This window comes from Camelus bactrianus, chromosome 7 (genome assembly GCF_048773025.1).
Source record: "Camelus bactrianus isolate YW-2024 breed Bactrian camel chromosome 7, ASM4877302v1, whole genome shotgun sequence".
Classification (NCBI taxonomy): domain Eukaryota; kingdom Metazoa; phylum Chordata; class Mammalia; order Artiodactyla; family Camelidae; genus Camelus; species Camelus bactrianus.
Genome location: NC_133545.1, coordinates 19,231,385 through 19,251,565, shown reverse-complemented (window position 1 = coordinate 19,251,565; position 20,181 = coordinate 19,231,385). Strand labels below are relative to the sequence as shown.

Sequence of the window (20,181 nt, the reverse complement as noted above, 5' to 3'; positions counted from 1 at the left end):
ACACATGGTAAAATACACAAAATATTGTAAAATTTACCATTTTTATGTGTCCAATTCAGTGGCATTAAGTACATCCACAATGTTGTGCAATTACCAACACTATTTCCAGAACTTCTTCATTATGCCAAACAAACTCTATACACTTTCAGAATAACTCCCCATTTCACACCCCCACCAAAAATCTTTTAACGGTGGTTAATTGAAATAAGATCCACAGATTTCATTTGGTTGTTATGTTCTTAAGGCTCCCAATCTAGACCTGTCTCCTGACACCACACCCACAAATATTTTATTTTCATGACATTGACTTCTTAACAATTCTGGGCTAGTTGTCCTACAGACTGTCCCACCTGCTGGGTTTGTCTGATTGCTTTCTCATAGTGTTGTTAAACTTGTTCTTCTGTCCTCTGTTATTTCTTGTAAGCTTGAAGTTAGATCTAAAGGCTTGATAGGAATCATGCTAAACATTTTGGTAAGACTTCTTCATAGGGTAATGCTATATACTTCCTACTATATCATATTAGGCTGTGTATAATGTCTGGTTGTTGCACTACTAATGAAGCTAATACTGATCATTGGGTTAAGGTGATGATAGCCTGTTCAAAAATGAGTTTTTAAAAATGGGAACTTGACTACTTGCACTCTTTTAAAATTATTATCTCTACTTTGAATGTTCAGATAAAGGCACTCTGAGTTGTTGCCTGGCACCTAGGAGACAGCCTTTATCCTGCATAAAGGATAAGCGGATTAAGACTGAGGCTTTATCCTCTTTATGGAGTAGATGCAGGAGTTCAAGTTTATCCCTAAGGATGGTCAATCAAGGCAGAAAATTCTGGAATATGAAGTCTAGCAGAGACTGTTTTTTTTCTCTGGGCCCAGAAGAAGGTACTCTGAAACTGGACATTAGCCAGAATTTAACTATGGATAAGTAGATCTTTTTGCTAACACTTATTAAAGACAGTCAGAACACTTTGGGAGTTCAGATACAGAAGACTTTTTATGGCATTTAAAAATAACTCTCCCTTCACTTTCCATTCCTCCCCCTCTACCAAAACCACTTTAGACTCTAGAATAAACAATTAAGGAAGAACATTTTCTTTGGATGCAGAATAGATAGATTTTAGTTGCTTCTTGAGTACTATTTAAATTTTAGAGTAAGGGATAAATACGCATCTGTTCCTTCAGTTGATGTTTACCTCTTATCTTCTAGCTACTATCAACTAAATAACTAATTCATTGAAAATATAGGCAACTAGGTTAAAGGATTTCATTATTAAAAGCAAAAATTTGGGTTTCTAAGGAAAATGAATTATTTTTAAATCTCCAAATAAATATTTTTATTTTACAATGATTAAATATCCAAGTCAGTTAAACTCTGCTCAAGGTCTCTGGATAACCAGATGGGGTTTTTTGGTTACTATTTCTTGTTCTTTATGTTTGTTTTTGTTATTTTGTTTTTCAGCTAGCACAAAGACAGAGGAGTTGTGAATTTTCTGCATAGCAGGACAGAACTTAACCTTGGGATACTGGACTAACAATTTTCATTTTCCTATTGTAATTAGTAATATCCTTTTTCTCCAATTATTCTGTAATTTTTAAAGATTCTGGCTTCCAAGTTACATGTTGGATCAGGGAGGCGGTGGAAGATCCCTTTGAGGAAATAGTTCTTCAACAATAACACTGCCAGCCAATCTAGCAATACTTAAACTTGCCTCCATTGAGGATCACTGTATTTGGTGATGACGACCCTACCAGTAGTTACAAGAACAAACAGTGTAAAGGATCATACATCCTTTTCCTTTTCTCTTCTTTTTTTCCCTCCTCTTTATATATACCCTCCCTTTTTTTCTTCTTTCCTCTTCCTTCCTCCTCTTTCTTCTGCCTGTCTCCATGTCTCTCTCTCTCCTCACTTATTTTCCTTTTTTTAAAAGAAGGGGTTCTTTTACCACTCATCCTAGATTGGCATGTTTCAATGACTCCCTCTGTTCCCAACACATTTTGTGTTCCTGAAGGATTCCTTGCCTCATGACAGCCAATGGCATGTCACTGAATACTCAATAAATCAAAGGGCTGGGAGAATCCCAGATGAGGAGGTCTGTGCCTGGACTTGTGTTCTGAACTCCCTCTGTCCAACTTCCATTTGTTTTGAACTGCCAGCTCCAGTTTCCTTTTGGGGTTTTCTGGGATCTCAGAATTCTATAAGGGTAGTAATAGAATTTCTTGAACCATGTCTAATACTTTAAAAAAGCCTAGAAGACATTGTATATTTACTTACAATAAATACTGAACAGGTTGACTAAGTAATGGAAAATATCTTTCTTTTTGGCAGAAACAGGGGGCTGGAAGATAGGGGAGATTATGCCACACTAATTCATTGTAAAGACCATCTTTGCAATAAGAAGTTTTGGTTGATTTGCGTGTTGTCTATATAGGGTAGAGAAAGTCTACTAGAAAGAATGTAGGTGTAGAGGTAAGGCCAATCAGAATTTCATTTCTAGCAATAAGACTTGGGCTATTTACTTGGTGTTTCTGGGCCTCAGTTTACTGACCTGTAAAATGGGGCTAATCATTTGTTTTGTTTTTTTTTCAGACTACTTGAGGATTTTAGGTAATATGTGTAAAGCACTCATTAATACAATACCTGGTAACTAATAAATACTTAATATATTTTCATTATAAATGTGACTTATTTAATAGATAAAAATCTTTCAAAGCATATAACTTTGGGGGGGAAAAATGAATCTGATCATTGAGAAAAGGGGTTGGGAAGCACTCACATAATATAGCTCTGTATGGCCACACCAGTCCCTGCTTAAGAACCCCTGTCAAATCCAGAGGGCTCGGGTTAGCAGATATATAAGGTCACACATCCTTTGTGTTGATCAATAGATCCTATCTTGTGGGATACTCAGTTCCCTAAACATACCTTAGCAGCATTTCCTTAAGCCCACCTGTTCCGCTGCTGGATTTCTATTGATTTTGACATAGTTCTGGTGATGAGCTTCAAGAGGTACCAGTTCTACACCTGGCTATCTAATTGTAGCCAGGGATTTTAGATGGGAAGAAAAAGGAATGGAATGCCTTGGGAAAGGGGATAGAAGATTTAGGAAGAGATGAGGATCATCTTGGCTTAGTTTGTACCCCTTGAAAACAGGGCAGTAGAATTTACTTCTTGAAGAGAAAAGTACTATACAAAGACTGCCTCTTTCATGTCAGCCCTAAGGGACTCTTCCAAAAAATGAGACTTTCTCCTAAATCTCTTACCTCTTCCTCCCCCTAGGTCCTGACTATCTCTGAGTTCATCCCTTTCTCTTGGCATTCCCAAGATAGAGAGATCAATTTCCCCTTTCTTATAATGAGCTCAAGTTTACAGAAAGAAGCTATCTAGCATTTTCTAGGGCCGCTGTCACAAGTCCCTGCCAAATTTCATTTGATAGAGCATCTGTACAAAGATGACCTATAGAATCCAGCTTTTAAGCTTGGTGTTTCTGTCAGGCAGGCCAAATAAATTTGGAATATCCTGTTTTAAACTGTATTTATTCCTTGTAATTTTAAAGGCTGTAACAAGTCGTTTTTAAAAATGTTTTCAATCAGCACATTTCTATTTATTGTCCTTAACACCCGAGGCTACTTGAAGAAGAATTTAATTTTCAAAGCCTGGTAAGTAAATAAAAGTTTCCCAATAACATCTTCAGGCAAGCACCCAAAGACCTCATTTTTTGCCACAATGCTTGGTTGGCTCCCCCATAATTGTCCATTAGTATTGTGCTCAACCAAACCTTGCACAATCTCTTTTAGAATATACTTCTAAACACAGAGCTACTTACTAATTTATTTTTTCTTCTTCTTAATTACCATGTTTAGCAAAAAGCAAAAGCAAAAGCAAGACAGGTTTTAAATATGCTACTATCTGACTAGACCCCAAGCATATTAAATCAAACAGACTATATTGGAAGTTCATATGATAACTGTGGTGGGGAGATGGTTATTCACTGTTCTCCCAAGAGTATGAAAATGTCCAGAAGGGACTGTTTAGATAAGCAGAGGCTCGCATTCATGGCTTCAGCTCCATGGGAATGTCTAAGCTTTAAAATTAACTCCAGAATCCCACTAAACACAATATTCCCTGACTCTGAGCTTTGTCTCTGATATCTTCCTTTGTCTCAGTCCTCTGAAGCTGTGGACTGAGACTCCCGAAATTCAGCCTAGTCTCTCCTTCTACTTGTGACCAGGAGAGAAGTTGGGAAATAGGGTTGTATTAGTCAAGATAGGCTAATTGTTACTACAAATGACTTCAAAATCTCAGTGGTTTGGCCCAATAAAAATAATATTGTTCTTGTCATAGTACAACATAGATTGGTAGGGGTGGAGAAGTGTAGAATGTGGTGGTTAATCCTATGCAGAGATTCAGGGACTTCTTCCAACCCATGGCTCTAGCTTTCTCTAGGTTCTCGAAATCCTCTCCATTTAGCCAGCAGGGGAAAGAGCCTGCCGAGTAATGCACAGGAGGTTTTTTATGGGCCAGACGTGGTACTGGTACCCATCACTTCCATCCACGTTATATTAGCCAGAACTCTGTCACATGGTTCTGCCGAACTTTAAGAGAGGCTAGGAAGTATAGTCTAGCTGCATGCCCAGCTCATAGCAGGTTCTGGCACAAGGGGAGACAGATAGCTCCTCAGGGCAGACTAATAGTTGTATGCTTGCATATCATCAGGGATGTGCAAAATAAATGAACTGTCCTATTTTCAGGTCACCTAATGCCTAGACCTACCATCAACATCTTGGTCAGTTTCTGGAAAAAGTCCACCTGTCAACATCAGCATCAACCTTGTTACCACCACAAATCAGTCTACGCTGCACACTTACTTATTTATATTAAGGACTTCTCAGCATTTCAAGATACTTGGGCCAAGCCCATGCAGAGGTTCTAACTGGAAGTTGCTTACACGTTTGCACTTTGCCCTTCTCGTAAGATGGTTCCCATGACAAAGTCTGGCAAATAATCCACTGGAAATCAACTGCCATATCTAAACCAAATTTTGTCACATAGGACCTAGGAGGAGAATAAATGTGTTATAAACATTTGAAGAACTGTCTCCATACCTCTTCAAAGACTGTGAAAAACAAGTTTTTGTCTTTTCTGAATCAATGTATTTTTCACAGTTGTCACTACTCTGTAATAGTCTGTACTCTTGCTTCCTGCTTCTCTCATTAACCAATTTACAAAGGCGATTTCATAGTGCAGCCATTTTAGAGACATCCATTTCTCCTCATTTACTCACAGACAACTATTCCCATTGAGACTTTTAGCTTCCTCCACTAACGTTTGTTCATCTTCTTATATAAGATGATGACATGGATTGTACAAGGTAATGATGGTAAGGTCCTGGTGTGCACTCTGTTCTGTTTTTCTAGTTGTGTAAGTTTTCACTGCCCCATCCACACGTCCCTCGTCATATAAGCTATACACTTTATTATATGGCTCATGGGATTAAGGGTGCTGTCTTCACTTGTTTCTTTATCCATTCATTCTTTCTGAAATATTTACTGAGTATTCATTCTTTCTGAAATACTTGCTATGTGCCAGTGTGCTAGATGCTGGAATCAGAGCAAAGAACAGTATGTATATGGTCCCTACCCTCATGGAGCTTAGGAAAGAGACAGATTCTACGTAAATAATAATGCAAAATACAAATTATAATTATAACATTTGTACAGAAAGCTTATTTTCCTTTTAGAATTTTGGATAATCTTAAATTACCGGTAGTTTTCTTTCTTTCTTTCTTTTTTTAACTGAGGTCTTTGTTCCTCTGTAAAAACCAGCTTCTTTTCCTTAGGGTATTCGTCCATTCATTGACTTTATTTATTATATGACTTTATTATAATGATAATATTCACTAATTCATTAAATATCATCGTAAAACTACTATTTAGCAGGTTATGTTAAGATTTCCAAAAACAAAAATGGAAAGAGAATATTCTTGCCATCAAGGCTCACAGTCCAGCTGAGCAGACTGGCATGCAAACCCACCCTGTATATTATGTTAATTGTCACAATGGAGAAATGTGAAAAGTGCAGTGAGGCATAGGAAAAGGAGGACCTAGATCTGCCTACGTAGGTCAGAGAAGATTTCACAAAGGAGGTAGCACTTGGACTGAAGTTTAAAGGATGAATAAGACTTTGCCAAGTACACAAATCAAGGAAGGGTATGAGATGTCTAGTTGACCATCAAAGACTTATGCTCCCCTCCCACAGCATCCGCTTTTTCCGGGAAGTGCCCCAACCAATTTCCAGCCCCCTGTACATCTAGGTGGAACCAGGTGACCAGTTATCACTAATGGTATGTGAGCAGAAGTGGCGTACATCATTTCTGGACCAGGTTAAGAAGTAGTGTGCCTTTTTTTCCCTTCTCTTTCCCAGCTGTTAGCTCTGGAAGTAAAGGACTCTGAAGTTCAGAGGACGGCAGAGCTGCAAAATAGAAGAACCCTGGATGGAAGGCGGCTTGCCACACTGAACTGTTATATGACTAACAAATAACCTTCTATTGTGTTAATCTATTGATATTACATAGCTCGTTTGTTACAGCAGCAAACTCTACCTTAATATAAGGCAGTAAAAGCAAAGTGAACAGTGTGTGCAAAGGATTACTGATGTAAGTGTCTAGCACAGAGTACGTTCTCAATAAATATTTGAAATTGCAGGACAAGTATTATGGGGGAGTACAAATAGTCCAGTATTGCCAGAGTATAAAAATACATGATTGGTAGGGGTGAGAGGAGGGTGGCTGGATAGATAGGCATGGGTCGATCTCAAAGAACCTTGAATGTCATGCTGAAGACTTTAGATTTAATCTTGTGGAAGGAAAGCCAATGAAGAATACTGAAAAGGCAAGATCTCTGAGAAACACAATACCCAAGAACCCCCTTTAAATTTCTTTAAATGTAAGATGCAAATGTAAAGCTGAAAGGTAAGGTTTCAGAACCAGAAGACATCATAGTTTAATTAAACCTCATTTAACAAATGAGGAAAGTGAGGCCCAGAGAAGTTAAGTACCTTTGCCAAGGTCACCCAGCTAAAACCTGGCAGAGCTGGGGACTAGAAGACTAGTCTCTTGTTGCCAGCCCTACAGCATTGCTCTTTCCACTGTGCCACAGTGCTTCAAAGCAGTTGAGACCGGCTGGTGTGCCTGTGTTTTCAGTTCCCTAATGAAGACATTGGGGATTTGGAGGCAGGGTATTTACCCATGGAAGGCTGTCTTCTCTGTAATTCCTCATCTGGCTTGAACCACTACTTTGGAAAAGGTCCATTTTTCAGCATCAAATTTCCCTAGAGGACAATTGGGAATGTGCTTAGTGGTCTGTGGGGTGCCCTTGCACTTGCTGAGCTTTTGTTGGGAAGATGAACAGAAAGTAGCAGTGGTTTGAGCTCCTGGAAATGCTCCTGGTCCCTCAGCATCTGGGGAGTTGTTGGCCCTCTCAGTGACTATGACTGTGGTGCAGCCTGCCAGCTGACTGCCCTTCAGGGGTCACATCAAAACATCTTCTTCAGCTTGTCTGTTTAAAGGGTCAGCCCCTATGGCTGGCATTTTAATATCATTTTCTGTTCATCACTTCCCTACTTCTGGTTTTCATATACTGTTAAGCCGATTCATTATTCATGATAATTATTTTTACTCCATATGCTACCCAAAGCAACATAACATCCATTTGTTTTTTAATAGCAAGTGGGGGAAAAGGACAACTGTGCTGAGGCCAGTCTCAGGGAAGCATGACATGTGGCCTGACTTAAGGAGGACTGGGTATTATTGAACTATTTTATAACTGGGGAAGGCAGAGCACAAGTTGGGGAGCAGGAGAGGTCACTGGGGACAAAAGTCCCCAAGAAATCTGGGGAAAAACTAATTCCTTGATATTTTGTGGTCTCGAGTTTTATAATCACCTCACTCCTTGTCCTTTGGTTGTATCATGATTTCCTTCCTTGCATGCTGCTCAAATTGATAGTTTAGATGGTTAGGATGAAGTGTTAACGAAGCTGAAATTGCTGCCTCAGTCCCGGAGGAGTGCCTTGGTGGCACCCAAGGACAATGTCTTATGCAGTGTTAAGTGTTTGGGCTTTGAATTCTGAGAGACATCAGCCCACTCGCTAGCTGTGAGAACTTGGGCAAGTTCTTAACGTCTCTGAGCCTCAGTTTCCTTTCATGTGAAATGGGAAAAGAATGCAAACTATTGGAGGTGGTTGTAGGAATTAAGTAAATGAACATATATGTAAATCTCCTTTCTTGGTGCTGGGCACATAGTTGGCTCTTAACAAGTATTATTTCCTTTTTAGGTCTCTGAGAAGTTCCCATTCTTTCCCCCAACCCCTATCCTGGGTTCTGGTCAAGATGTGAAATGAAACAAAAGAGTGAGACCAAAACATCACCTTGATTGCTGCTAAGGCCTGTTTATGATGAGAGATAATGGGATACTAAATAGTAAATGAGTTTCAGAATTAGGTAGACTTGTTCACCTTGCTACAAGTAACATTTGACCAGGACAGGCCTTCTCACCCTGGGAGTGGGAGAAGGAGTAGGAAGGGGACCCTGCCCCCAGAGAAGCAGACTAAGGTGACACCTTCTCTGTAGGCAGGTAGATACCTATGTAGAAAAAAGGAGGAGCTAAGGTGAACATGCCCTGCATACTTCATAATTCACCAAGCAGACTAAGCCCCTCCAAGGAGGAGGAACAAGAGTAGACAGAGGCCAGGAGTGTCACCTTCCACAAGGAAGGAAACCTCAGGGCACTTCCCTCAGTATTTCCCTTCTCTTGTCCCCCTCCTCTCACTTTGTGCCTGTTACTTTTAAACCACTCTGCTCAGGAAGGACACAGCTGTCAGTGTGTCAGTGTGGGTAGGCTCAGAATATAAAAGGTTGGGAGAAAGGGAGGGAGAGGAAGGGAGAGGCTAGGTTGAGTCATTGGTAGAGAAAGAAGGGTGGCCACATAAATCCAGATAGAAAAGCCTAAGTTCAGAGTCAGGAGTTAGAGATCTGAACAGCGTTTAGAGACTATTCTAGACAGGAGGGCGCTGCAGGAGCACAATTTCTAGGCGCGGGGCAACACCCTATGGCCAAATCCCAAAAGGACAGGTAGGCATCAGGGATCCAACAGATCTGTCCTGTGAGTCCTAGAACTGGATCTCCTGGAGATGACTCTCAATCCTAGCATTGGGTTATATCCTCTGCCTCAGTATTTAATCTTTAAAATATATGCATATTTTGTGATTATAAAATGAATACATGCTCACTTTGGAAAATTCACAAATAAGAGCAGTATAAAGAAAAAAAACCCACAAGAATAACCCATTTTCTCACCACAAAGAAAAACTGTTAACTGCCTATATTTCTACTCAGCCTTTATTCTATTCATATTGTTAAATAGATAATGTGATTCTATCTATACATGTCAATTTTGCATGCTGAATTTTTAATTTAATATTATAATAATTTCCCCATGTTATTAAAAGTCCTCAGTAATTAAATATCATTTTAAACGACATTTTCCCTGGTTTTAAACACATCTGGATCAAGTCTCTACTAATTTATGAAAATCCCATGGGTCTGGAGAGATCTTCTAAGTATTTACCTTCTTTGGGGTTGGTGAACAGGGCATTCTCAAAGGCCAGGGCTCTATGTAACATGTGCATGGTAACTACTATACAGTACTTGATCTTCTGGAGAGCTCTCATATTTCTACAAATTGATGACATGAGTGATTAGAAGACGCCACCCTGTAAAATACAATAATTCAAAGCATAGGCCTTTCTTACATACCACATCATTGTTACATACTCAAATGAACCACTGTATTAGTTAGCTATGGCTGCCATAACAGAAATACCACAGACTGGGTGGCTTAAACAACAGAAATTTATTTTCTCACAGTGCTGGAGGCCAGAAGTCTAAGACCAAGTTGTCAGCAGGTCTGGTTTTTCCTAAGGTCTCTCTCCTTGGCTTGCATATGGCTGTCCTCTTGCTGTAAATAATACTTCTTTGAATGTTCATGTATAAACTTTTGTATGGAGGTATGTTTTTATTTTTCTTTTTATGCCTAGGAATGGAATTGATAAGTAACTCCACTTTTAGCATTTTGAGAAAATGTCAAATGGTTTTCCAAAGGGGTTGCATCATTTTATATGCCCACCAACAATATATAAGGGTTCCAATTTCTCTATATCCTTACCAACACTTATTATTGTCTGTTTTTATTATAGCCATCTCCTTGTGGGTGTGAAGAGGTATCTCATTGTGGGTGGGTTTTGATCTACATTTCCCTAATGACTAATGATTTTGAGTATCTCTTCTAGTGCATATTGGCAATTTGTGTATATTCTTTGGAGGAATGTTTATTCAAATTCCTTGACTATGTTTTAACTGGGTTGTCTCTTTATTATTGAGCTGTAATAAATTTTTATATATTCTGGATATAAGTTCCTTCTCAAATATACAATCTGCAAAGGTTTTCTCCCATTCTGTGGGTTGCCCTTTGACTTTATTGATGGTGTCTTGTGAAGCACAAAAGTTTTTAATTTTGAAGTCCAATTTATCTATTTTTTTCTTTTGTTACGTCTGCTTTTGGTGACATATCTAAGAAACCATTGCCAAATCCAAGGTCATAGAGATTTACTTTGTTTTCTTCTAGGAGTTTTATAGTTTTAGCTCATACATTTAGGTCTATGATCCATTTTAAGTGCTTATTTGTATGGTGTAAAGTATAGTCCAACTACATTCTTTTGAATATGGACATCCAGTTGTCCCAGCACCATTTATTAAAAAAACTGCTCTTTCCCTATTGAATTGTCTTGGGGCCCTTGTCAAAAAATCAATTAACCATAAATGTGAGGGTTTATTTCTTGATACTTGATTCATTGATCTATACATGTATCCTTGTGCCATATGCCTTGATTATTGTACTTTTGTTGTAGGCTCTGAAATTAGGAAATGTGCATCTTCCAAATTTGTTCTTCCTCTTCAAGAGTGTTTTGGTTATTCTGAGTTATATTTCCATATGAAATGTGCCATTAACTTGTCAATTTCTGCAGAAAGAAAGAAAGAAAAAGAAAGCAAGCAAGCAAGCAAGCAAGAAAGCAAGGAAGGAAGGAAGGAAGAAGGAAAGAAAGAAGGAAAGGGAAAAGGTGCTAGGATCTGGATAGGATTGCATTGAAATTCATTTTCTGATTGTTCATTGCTAATGCATAGAAATAGAATTGATTTTCGTATATTGCTCTTATATCCTGCCACTTTCCTGAACTCGTTTTATCCTACACTCTTAATCATGATGCTTCATTGCTTATTCTGTACAAGGCATTGTGTTAGATACTATAGAAAATACAACAGTGAACACAATATGGTCCCTATTCTGAAGAAGCTCATAGCCTAATTCAAGAAATAAGACATATACCTATTGAGTAAATAATAGCCCATTTCAGCAATGTACAGGGAAGCACATAATTGACAAGTGAACACTAGAGATAATTAGAGCTCTAGCAGAGGTCAGGGGATGAAGAGACAATCAGAAGTTGGCAAGGTCTGGAAAAAACAGAGTAGAAAGGATCAGAAGGTTCACTCCTATGAGACATACCCACAAACAAATTTTAATTTCAGTGTTTGAGAATCCTAAAAATCTCAAGAGATCCCTCTGCTGTGGATGATCTTCAGAGTTACTAGTGGAACATATAACCATTATACAGACTTACTAAATTATAACAACTCACCATATTTGCTTAATATTTTAAAAATATAAATAAAATATTTTAGTTACAAAAATAGGCTCTTCCATCCCATCTCTCCCCAGAGGTAACCAATCTCTTGAAGATGATGGGGATCCTTCCCATATATGTTTTCACACTTTTACTGCACAATGTATATGCTTTGGGTGTTTAAATATGTATATAAAGAGTGTACATATTTTTCTGAAACTTGTTTTTCCAACATTCTGTTTTTAAGATTTATCCATGCAATACTTGTAGAGCTAGTCCATTCTTCATAATATAGAAATATTATACTACATAGTACTGCAATATAGTCCCATTGTATAAATATTCTAGAATCTAATGCTCATTTCAGCAGCACATATAGTAAAATCGGAACAATACAGAGAAGATTAGCATGGCCCCTGAGCAAGGATGACATGCAAATTCGTGAAGTGTTCCATATTTTTGTAAGTTTAAAAAGCTAAAGCTTTAATCGGTTCTTAGAAACAATAATCAGTACATATATGTAAACTAAAAAAAATGTGCAGTATACTGTATATGTGTACTTACATGCAATATAATGTGTACGTGCAGTTGAACTATAATAATTCTACCTGATAAAACTGAAAAAGGAAAAAAATAAAAGAACCAGAAAAAAAAATGCCAAAAATATGGCAAATAACAACTGACACTAAAAAAAAAAAAAAATTCTAGAATCTATTCTATGGGTGGATACTTGTTATGTCTAATTTTTTGTTATTTCAAATCATGATGTAATTAATGTCCTGGGATATGCCTCCTTGGGCTTATGTGTGAGAGTTCTTCTAGGGAATATATCTAGAACAGAAATTGTTAGAGAACAGAATATGCATATTCTCAACTTTACTAGGTTGCCCTTTAGATTATTCTCCACAGCAGCTGAACTACTTTTTATACTCATCAATGATATATGAGAATTTCTCTTGTCCCACATTCTAACCAACACTGTCAGGTTTTTAAAAACACACATATCTGGGCCCTAGTTTCATAGATTCTGATAGGGTAGCTCCAGAGTATGGTTTGAAACAGGCCATAGGTGATACTGAAACATGAATATTATTGAGAGCATCAGCTCAGTGTATGTACATGTACACAATCCAATGTGTCTGTATGTGAGCTAGCACTGTTTGGTAACATCTGTGTTGGCTGAATTTAGATCTTTGAGGAAAGGGTGGAGAAGTACCACTGCTCAATGTACCTTGCAGATGCATTTTGAATAAAACAGGGGTATGTGATTTACTAGTCCACTGGCTAGTACTTAAAGACCCACCTTTGCCAGCTGGGCTGAAGGGGGACAGTGTTCACTTTTTAGAAGCTGTCTTGACCCTTACTAGGTGTATGGCTGGGTGCCAGCTGTCGGGGCTTACATACGTGCCATCGCTTACGGCAGGGTGCGTGTCAGCGATGTCTGCCAGCCCGCTGGGTGGTGTCACTGTGTGGAGCATTTGTGGCTTTTTCAAAGCCCTGAGGAATCTGAGAAGCAAGTGAGGGAATGATGCATGAAAACAAAAGGCAGTGGAAAGAGTGACCAGCCAGCAGGCTCTAGCAGGCTAGAACGCTCTGTCCTTGTTATTACTGCTTCATGAAAATGCCGCCGGCTCCCTGGCAGGGGCCGGAAGGTAGAAGTTTCTTGAGAAAACAAAGACAAGTGATGTGTACTTTCAGGCTGGAATCTGGTTGCCTGGCTTCCCCATTTTCCAGTGGAAGCTACAGGGTCAGGATGGGAACCCATTTGCCCTTTGGTGGGTTTAAGCCAGTCTTCCCCTTTCTCCTGGCTGCTTTCCTCAGTTTTCCCCTCCCACTCATAAGCAGTACAGTTCTGGTCTCAGAGGCCTAGCAGGGCTGGGCTGGGAGAGCAGATGGGCGGTGCCCCAGACAGAGCTGTTCCTCAAGGAGTGATCTGAAGGTCAGCCTAGGGGAGGACAAAGGGCTTCAGCCATAATTCCCTTTTAAGGGAGTTTTGCCACAAAGAAGTGCCTCCTGGTTTGGGGCAGTGAGACCAGGGGGAGCTCTCATGCCTCACCTGCTTTTCTTGGGGCAGTTCATGCCCTGTATCACACACTCTCACTGGATAGCCTTCCTCGGTTTTCAGAAAAGAGGCAGAAGCTCAGGAAAGGTAAGAGTTTTCATGAACTCACTTTTGGATGGCTATTTGGACTTGTCATCATCGGGCCTGTCAGAAGTCAAACTCTGCTTTCCCTCTCGATAATCTCCTTTCTTTGACACGTAAAATACCTAGGTGTAAAACATGGAAGTACTCAGCATTCTCTTCCCCTCGTAAAAAGTAGCTATGAGGATAATGAATAAAAATAGGTCTTTGTGGATACAATAGGGCTGAGCTGAGGGTGTGGTTTGCTTGGCAACAGCTCAGGGAAAGTTATTTCTCTTGGTCCCTGAATACGCTTGACTTGGCTCTGCATGATGAAGTCCTAAGAGACCAGCTTGAAAGTGACTTTCTTTGGTGGAACCTTCCATCAATAGGGTTAATCATTTCTTTCTTTCTGGTCCCACAGCATTTTGTTCTTGTAAAAAGCATTCAGCATGTTGTGTGACAAACTACTTACTTGGAATTATGCCGTATTGTGTTTGTGTGTGTGTGTGGCCTACGGACTGTACTTTAACATAATAGTCTTTCGATAAATATTTATTGGATGAATCAAAGTTCCTGAGAAAACACCAATACTCTGCTCTTATACTTTCTTAATTATCCCCTGCCTTTTCTTCCTTGAGGTCAAACTGCAAGCAGTTTCAGCTCCACATGAAATAGAGGACGTGCTAAAACTTAAAAAAAAAAAAAAAGATTTTAAAGAAATTGCTCCAGCAGGAATGGGTGTTTCAGGTGTATCATTCTGTTACAGGTACAGAAATTGTTTCCAGGAAACACTGCCATTATTATCTCTGAAAGGCAAGTCGGTGGAAATTGTTATTTTCCACTTACAGATGGACAAATGGAAGCTTTCTTTCTCATTTACCAATTACAGAATGTGCACTCTGTTCAAAGTACTGTGCTAGGATTTTCATGGGATACAAAGATGTGCAAGACAAGGTTCTTGTTCCAAAGGAGAATGTTATAATCTGGCTAGGAGGAAAAGATAGCTGTATGGAAAAGTAACTATAACTTGGGAGCTAACTATAAAATTTAATTTGAATTATATGAGTTGTCCAAAAAAAAAGTTGGCAAACGAATTTCCAGCCAAGGTAATCAGGGATGTCACTGGTAGGCGAAGAGATTTTGTGCTGGTCGTTTCCATTTGGTCTCTGTATTAGTTTCCTGTGACCGCTGTAACAAATTACCAAACTGGATGACTTAAAAGAAAGAATTTTATTTTCTTCCAGTTCTGGAGGCCAGCCGTCTGAAATTAAGGTTTTGGCAGGGCCAGGGTCCCTCTGAAGGCTTCTAGGGGTGAGTCTGTTCCTTGTCTCTTCCAGCTGATGGCTCCAGGCTTTCTCAGGCTTGTGGCCACTTCACTCCAATCCTGATTCTGTGGACACATTGCTTCCTCCTCTTCTTTCTCAAAACTCCCCCTGCTTCTCTTTTATCAGGCTACATGTGACTGCATTTAGGGCCCACCCACATAAACCAGGATCTGGTCCTCCACTCAGGATCCTGAACTTAATCACATTTTTTGCCATATAATTTTCTCAGGTTCGAGGGAGTAGCATGTGGATGTATTTTTTTTTTTTAAGGTGCCACTAGTCAGCCCACGATGGCCTCCTATCCTCCTCTGCCCTGCCAGGTGCCCCGGGAGCCTGTTATCCACAGATGACTCACCTGGGCCCCACTGCCCTCTGGCTTACTGTAGGGTTTGGCCAATGGGAGGCATCAGCAAGTATGACAGGGTGGAAGTAAAAAGAGGTTGAGGTATTTCTTCTTTCCTCCTGCTTTAGCACCATGGTTCTGGCAGCAGCTCTGCCCCTTCACGGTTCCAGTTCCTTCAGGACTCCCGTAACACCATTTCCTTCCCTGTCTCTTCAGCCCTGGGCTTCCACTCCTGCCAGTCCTTGGGTGCCTCTATATTCCTCTTAAGTTCCAGAAACCATGCTTACATCCTTGTAAACAGAGTCTTCATCAAATTATTTTCAAAATCCTAGCTGAGTGTACCTTCAGTTTCCAGCCATGATCTTGACTGATACAGACACCGAGAGGCAAAAATTTAATTTCCAGAACAGAGATAGACTCAGGTTGCCTCCATCTAAGGTTAAGTAGTAACGGTGAGGACTGGAAGATGATTCAGCACACCACACAGCTGTAGCAGTTGCGTTCTCTCGTGGGCTCTCCAGCCGTGAATATATGTTGCTTTGTACTCTATCTGCTATTATTGTGACTCTCTGCTTCTGCTGCCCTTGCTACTAAGTACTTTCTATTCTTTTCTCTATCTCGCAACTTCTGTTGCTTCATGGTTTCTGCTGCTACGTTTCCTCAGCTTTCTTCCTTCCCTCTGCGAATCTTTTAGTTTCTCCCCATTGCTAACTGTTGACTCCCTCTCTGTATTTCATATTCAACTCCTCTAAAGGGTCTACTGGTTTGGCTGCTCACTATGGAGTACAGGCAGTTGGGCAGAGCTTCCTTGACAAGCCATCACATCAGCATTAAGTTTATTGCCCTAGGTTAGGTGCCTGCTCCTGCACTAAATGATATTGTTTGGAATGGCAGAATAACTTGATACCTAATTAGGTGTCCAGTCTATTAGAAATCCCTGGGAAGTGTGGCAAGCATCCTGATGCTTCCCAGGGGGTTATCAAAACCCACAACTACTTCTGTTGTCCAGTTCAGTAGCAGAGGCATGGTGGTCTCAGAAAAGCACAACACATGTTTGGGCAAAGCAAGCAGCCCAGAATAGCTGGTGGTGTAATTCAAATAGAGAAACGCTATCATTGACATTAAAGCTGAAAATGTAGGTCATGACAGTTTGTGGAGGGCCTTGAGTGAAGATTTGTCTTAGAAGGAACTTTAGACATTATTTTATGGGCACTAAGAAGTTACTGAAGGTTTCTGAACATGAGAGAGCAAGATAAAATCAGCTTTTAGGGCTATTTATTTGATGGCAATGGTATTCAGATTGCATCAAAAGTAGGAAAATGTGGAAATAGAAAGACAAATTGGGAAAGTGTTATAATAGTCTAAGTGAGACTAATGGGGACCCAAACCAGGACAAGACTGGAAAGGAAGGAAAAGCTAGTTGTGAGAACCTCGGGGGATAAGTGGATTTAGGGTTGAGGCTAGTTTTGAGCTACAGATTCAGAACCTCTTTACCACCAAAGATCCTTTTACTTATTTTTATTTTCTTCCAAATAAACAGCACCTTTTTAGAGGAATACATGAAATATATCAAGTATACTAGTAATATTGACAATATTATTATCAGCTATTATCTTTTGGAATACATTTTTGGAAGTTTGGCTTTGAGACCAAAGAATTTAGGAAGTGGTGGTTCCATTGAGGGAAACTGGATCTGAATATCTTAGCTTGTGTTTTCTAGAAAAATAGAACTCAAACCAAGAATTAACGCTAACGTTTTATTTAGGAGATATAATCCCAGGCAATAAGAGTGAGAGAAAAAGGGAAGAGAGACTGAGAAAGACGAGAAGCAAAGAAAGATGATGTTGAACAATCTGCAGAGGCAGCAGGTACGCCTGCATGTCCACGCAGAATATCTCGGACATGCAGTATGGCGAAAGCATGCTCAGGTAAGTTCTTGGGAAGGAGAAAGGAAGAAGAATCCATCTTCATGGTTCCCTCCCATCTCCTATTTCCCACTGATCAAAATTTACCACACAGGAGTTTCTTTCCTCATACCTCTAGGCTATGTCATATGTTCCCATTGTTAGTGTCTTAGCCAGCCACAGCCAATGGTATGGCTTTTAATCCTGGTTGGGGAGTAGGGAGAGAAGCCAGAAATTCACCGTGTGTAGCTGGTGAGCCTTGTTGCTCAGTGGTATTCAGAGCGGGAGGGCCCGGCTGGGAAAGTGGCAGATCAGCCCCAGCACGAGGTAACAGGACTACAAAGGCACAAACAAAGCAAGTCAGCTGCAGCAGTGGCTGCGACAGAATACGTAACTGAGGACTTGAGAGATGATGACAAGAGATGATAAGAGAATCTGATGAGGCACAGAAGATGTGTCTGATATATGGAACAGAAGAAGAAAGATTAAAGCTGAAACCCGTGCTTATGTCCAACATACAGTTGGAAATTCAGAACTGCAACCGCCTCCTGGAAGACAGTGGTCTAAGGAATAGAGAAGTATGTTTCTAGGCAGCATAGAATAAACGAGTCTGAACATGGATTTTGGAGACAGGCAGAGCTGTGCTTAAGTCACAGCTGTGTATGATCTTAGGCAGTTTACTAAATCTCTTTAAGCGTTAGTTTCTTTAATAATAACATGGGCATGATGATACTGTATAGCTTATGCTTGTAAAGCATTTGGCATGATGCTAGGCATATAGTAAATGCTAAATAAATTGTGGTAATTATGATCATTAGTATCAATCTTGGATGACTGTGTAATCTTCCCAGTGCTTTCTTCTCTCCAGGCTGACACTGCACACACTGCTCCTAAATTCTCCTTGAGCAGGCTGTGTGGCTTAAGCCTGAGTCCTTTAGCTACTCTCAGGGGCAGTTGCCCTTGGATCAGGACACACTTGGGTCATGGAGCCCCAGTGAAGGCGGATGGCCCCCTGCAGGGTGCTGACATATTGAGCCCGAAGAAGGCAGCACTACTAACCTTTGGTATGTAGATAGGACACATCTTAAATAACCATTTCCTCCTATACATTTTTTTCCCTTTCAAAGTAGGAAAATAAAGTGGTTTTTTTTTTTTTTTTGGTTAATACTTTGCCTTGGTGCCCCCCAAAAGCACAGCCAGGTACACAGAGGTTGCTAGATCCACACAATAAAGAGGTTCTTGTGAGACTTTAAAAACAGAAGAGGTTTCTCTCACACAAATGGTGTTTGATGGGATATCATCTCTAAATTGTACATATCAAAATTTCTTTGTTCCCGTAAGTTGAAATCCTTTTGACTTTACATAAGCATGTTAAATGCTAGGAGTAATACACACCTAAAGTATATAAATATTCTTTGGAAATTTCTGGAACAGCAACACAAACAAATATATCACTCTTCTGGTCAAAATCCATATCACTCAGAACAAAAACCCAAATCCTTACCAACAGCCTCTAAGGACCTATGGGATGATCTAGTCACTGGACTTCATCTCTTAGAAACGAGAAGGCAGGACAGCATGCTTAAGAGCACCCAGAGTCTCTAGACATGGTTCCAGCTCTATCATTTGATAGCTATGTGACTTGGGGGCAGTTATTTTACCTTCCTGTGCCTCAGTTTCCTCATTTGGAAAAGAGAAAAACAGTACTGCCTTCACATGGTTGTTGGGAGGATTAATTAATATTTTTCAGTGCTTAAAATAGTAAGTAATAGCTCCTAGTAAGGGCTATTTAAACATTAGATAAATAAAACACTTCCCTCATTCATAGCACTGCAGCCACACTGGCCTCCCTGCTGTGTCTCCAGAGGGCCAAGCATACTCCGGCCCCAGGACCTTCATATTTGCTGTTCTGCCAGATAGCCACATGATCAATTTCCTCACCTCCTTCAAGTCTTAGTTCAAATACCACCTTTTAAATGATGAGAACCTTATTTAAAATAGCAATCCCCTCCTGCATACCCCTGCTTTATGTTTCTCAGTAGCACTTACGTACTTCTAATACTCTACATAGTTTTCCAATTTATTTGTTTTTCACCTGTCTCCCCCAGCTGGAAGGCAAACAAGGGCAGGAATAGTTGTTTTATTTTCTGATGAATTCCAAGTGCCTCGAACATTGCATAAGATGTAGTATGTGCTCAATACTATTTGTGGAATGAATGAATACACTGTTTTCACGTAAAGAAAGTTAAGTCTACATATTTTAAAGACTGATTTGTAAATGAGATTCCTAATGTGCACGTAAGGTGCGAAAGATCTCCCCTAAAGTTGTTTCTCTTAAATTGAATAGAGATGGTCTCTTTCCCATAATATTGTTTAAGAAATTGATTAGCAAACTGGTCTTTTTCCCCAAAGATATTTAAAAGTAAACTTTAGCTGAAACTTAGGACAAGCTATCTTTAATTCTTAATGAGCAGACTCTGAATTAATAAAATTAACTCCTGATTAATTGCTAGTGGACTCTGTGTCCCTGTCATTTATCCAACATGACCTAGAAGTCATGGCCTGTCATCAGGATGTGGAAAGAAAAGAACTAATAAACCCCTACTCTAGGTTAGGTAAGCTGCTGGGTCAAACCTGTGAGGAAAATTTCATTATCCTCATAGTACAGAGAAACCAAAGCCTACAGAGGCCCCGAATCACATACCTTAATGGGTAACAGAGCCAGCATTCATACTATCAGTTTGCAA

General features: G+C 39.8%; 1 protein-coding gene, 1 long non-coding RNA gene and 1 other non-coding gene across 8 annotated transcripts in view; 2 read left to right on the top strand and 1 right to left on the bottom strand.

Annotated features, from left to right (window-relative positions):
• Positions 1-20,181, top strand: part of MKLN1 (muskelin 1) — a 312,347-nt gene that overhangs the window by 105,901 nt on the left and 186,265 nt on the right. The gene's annotated exons all lie outside the window — the stretch shown is intronic.
• The window catches only part of LOC123614681 (uncharacterized), a 111,245-nt gene that overhangs the window by 74,350 nt on the left and 16,714 nt on the right, over positions 1-20,181 (bottom strand). The window lies entirely within an intron of this gene.
• Positions 12,092-12,198, top strand: LOC123614716 (U6 spliceosomal RNA). Its single transcript, XR_006722199.1, has one exon. It is a non-coding gene; the product is annotated as a U6 spliceosomal RNA (small nuclear RNA).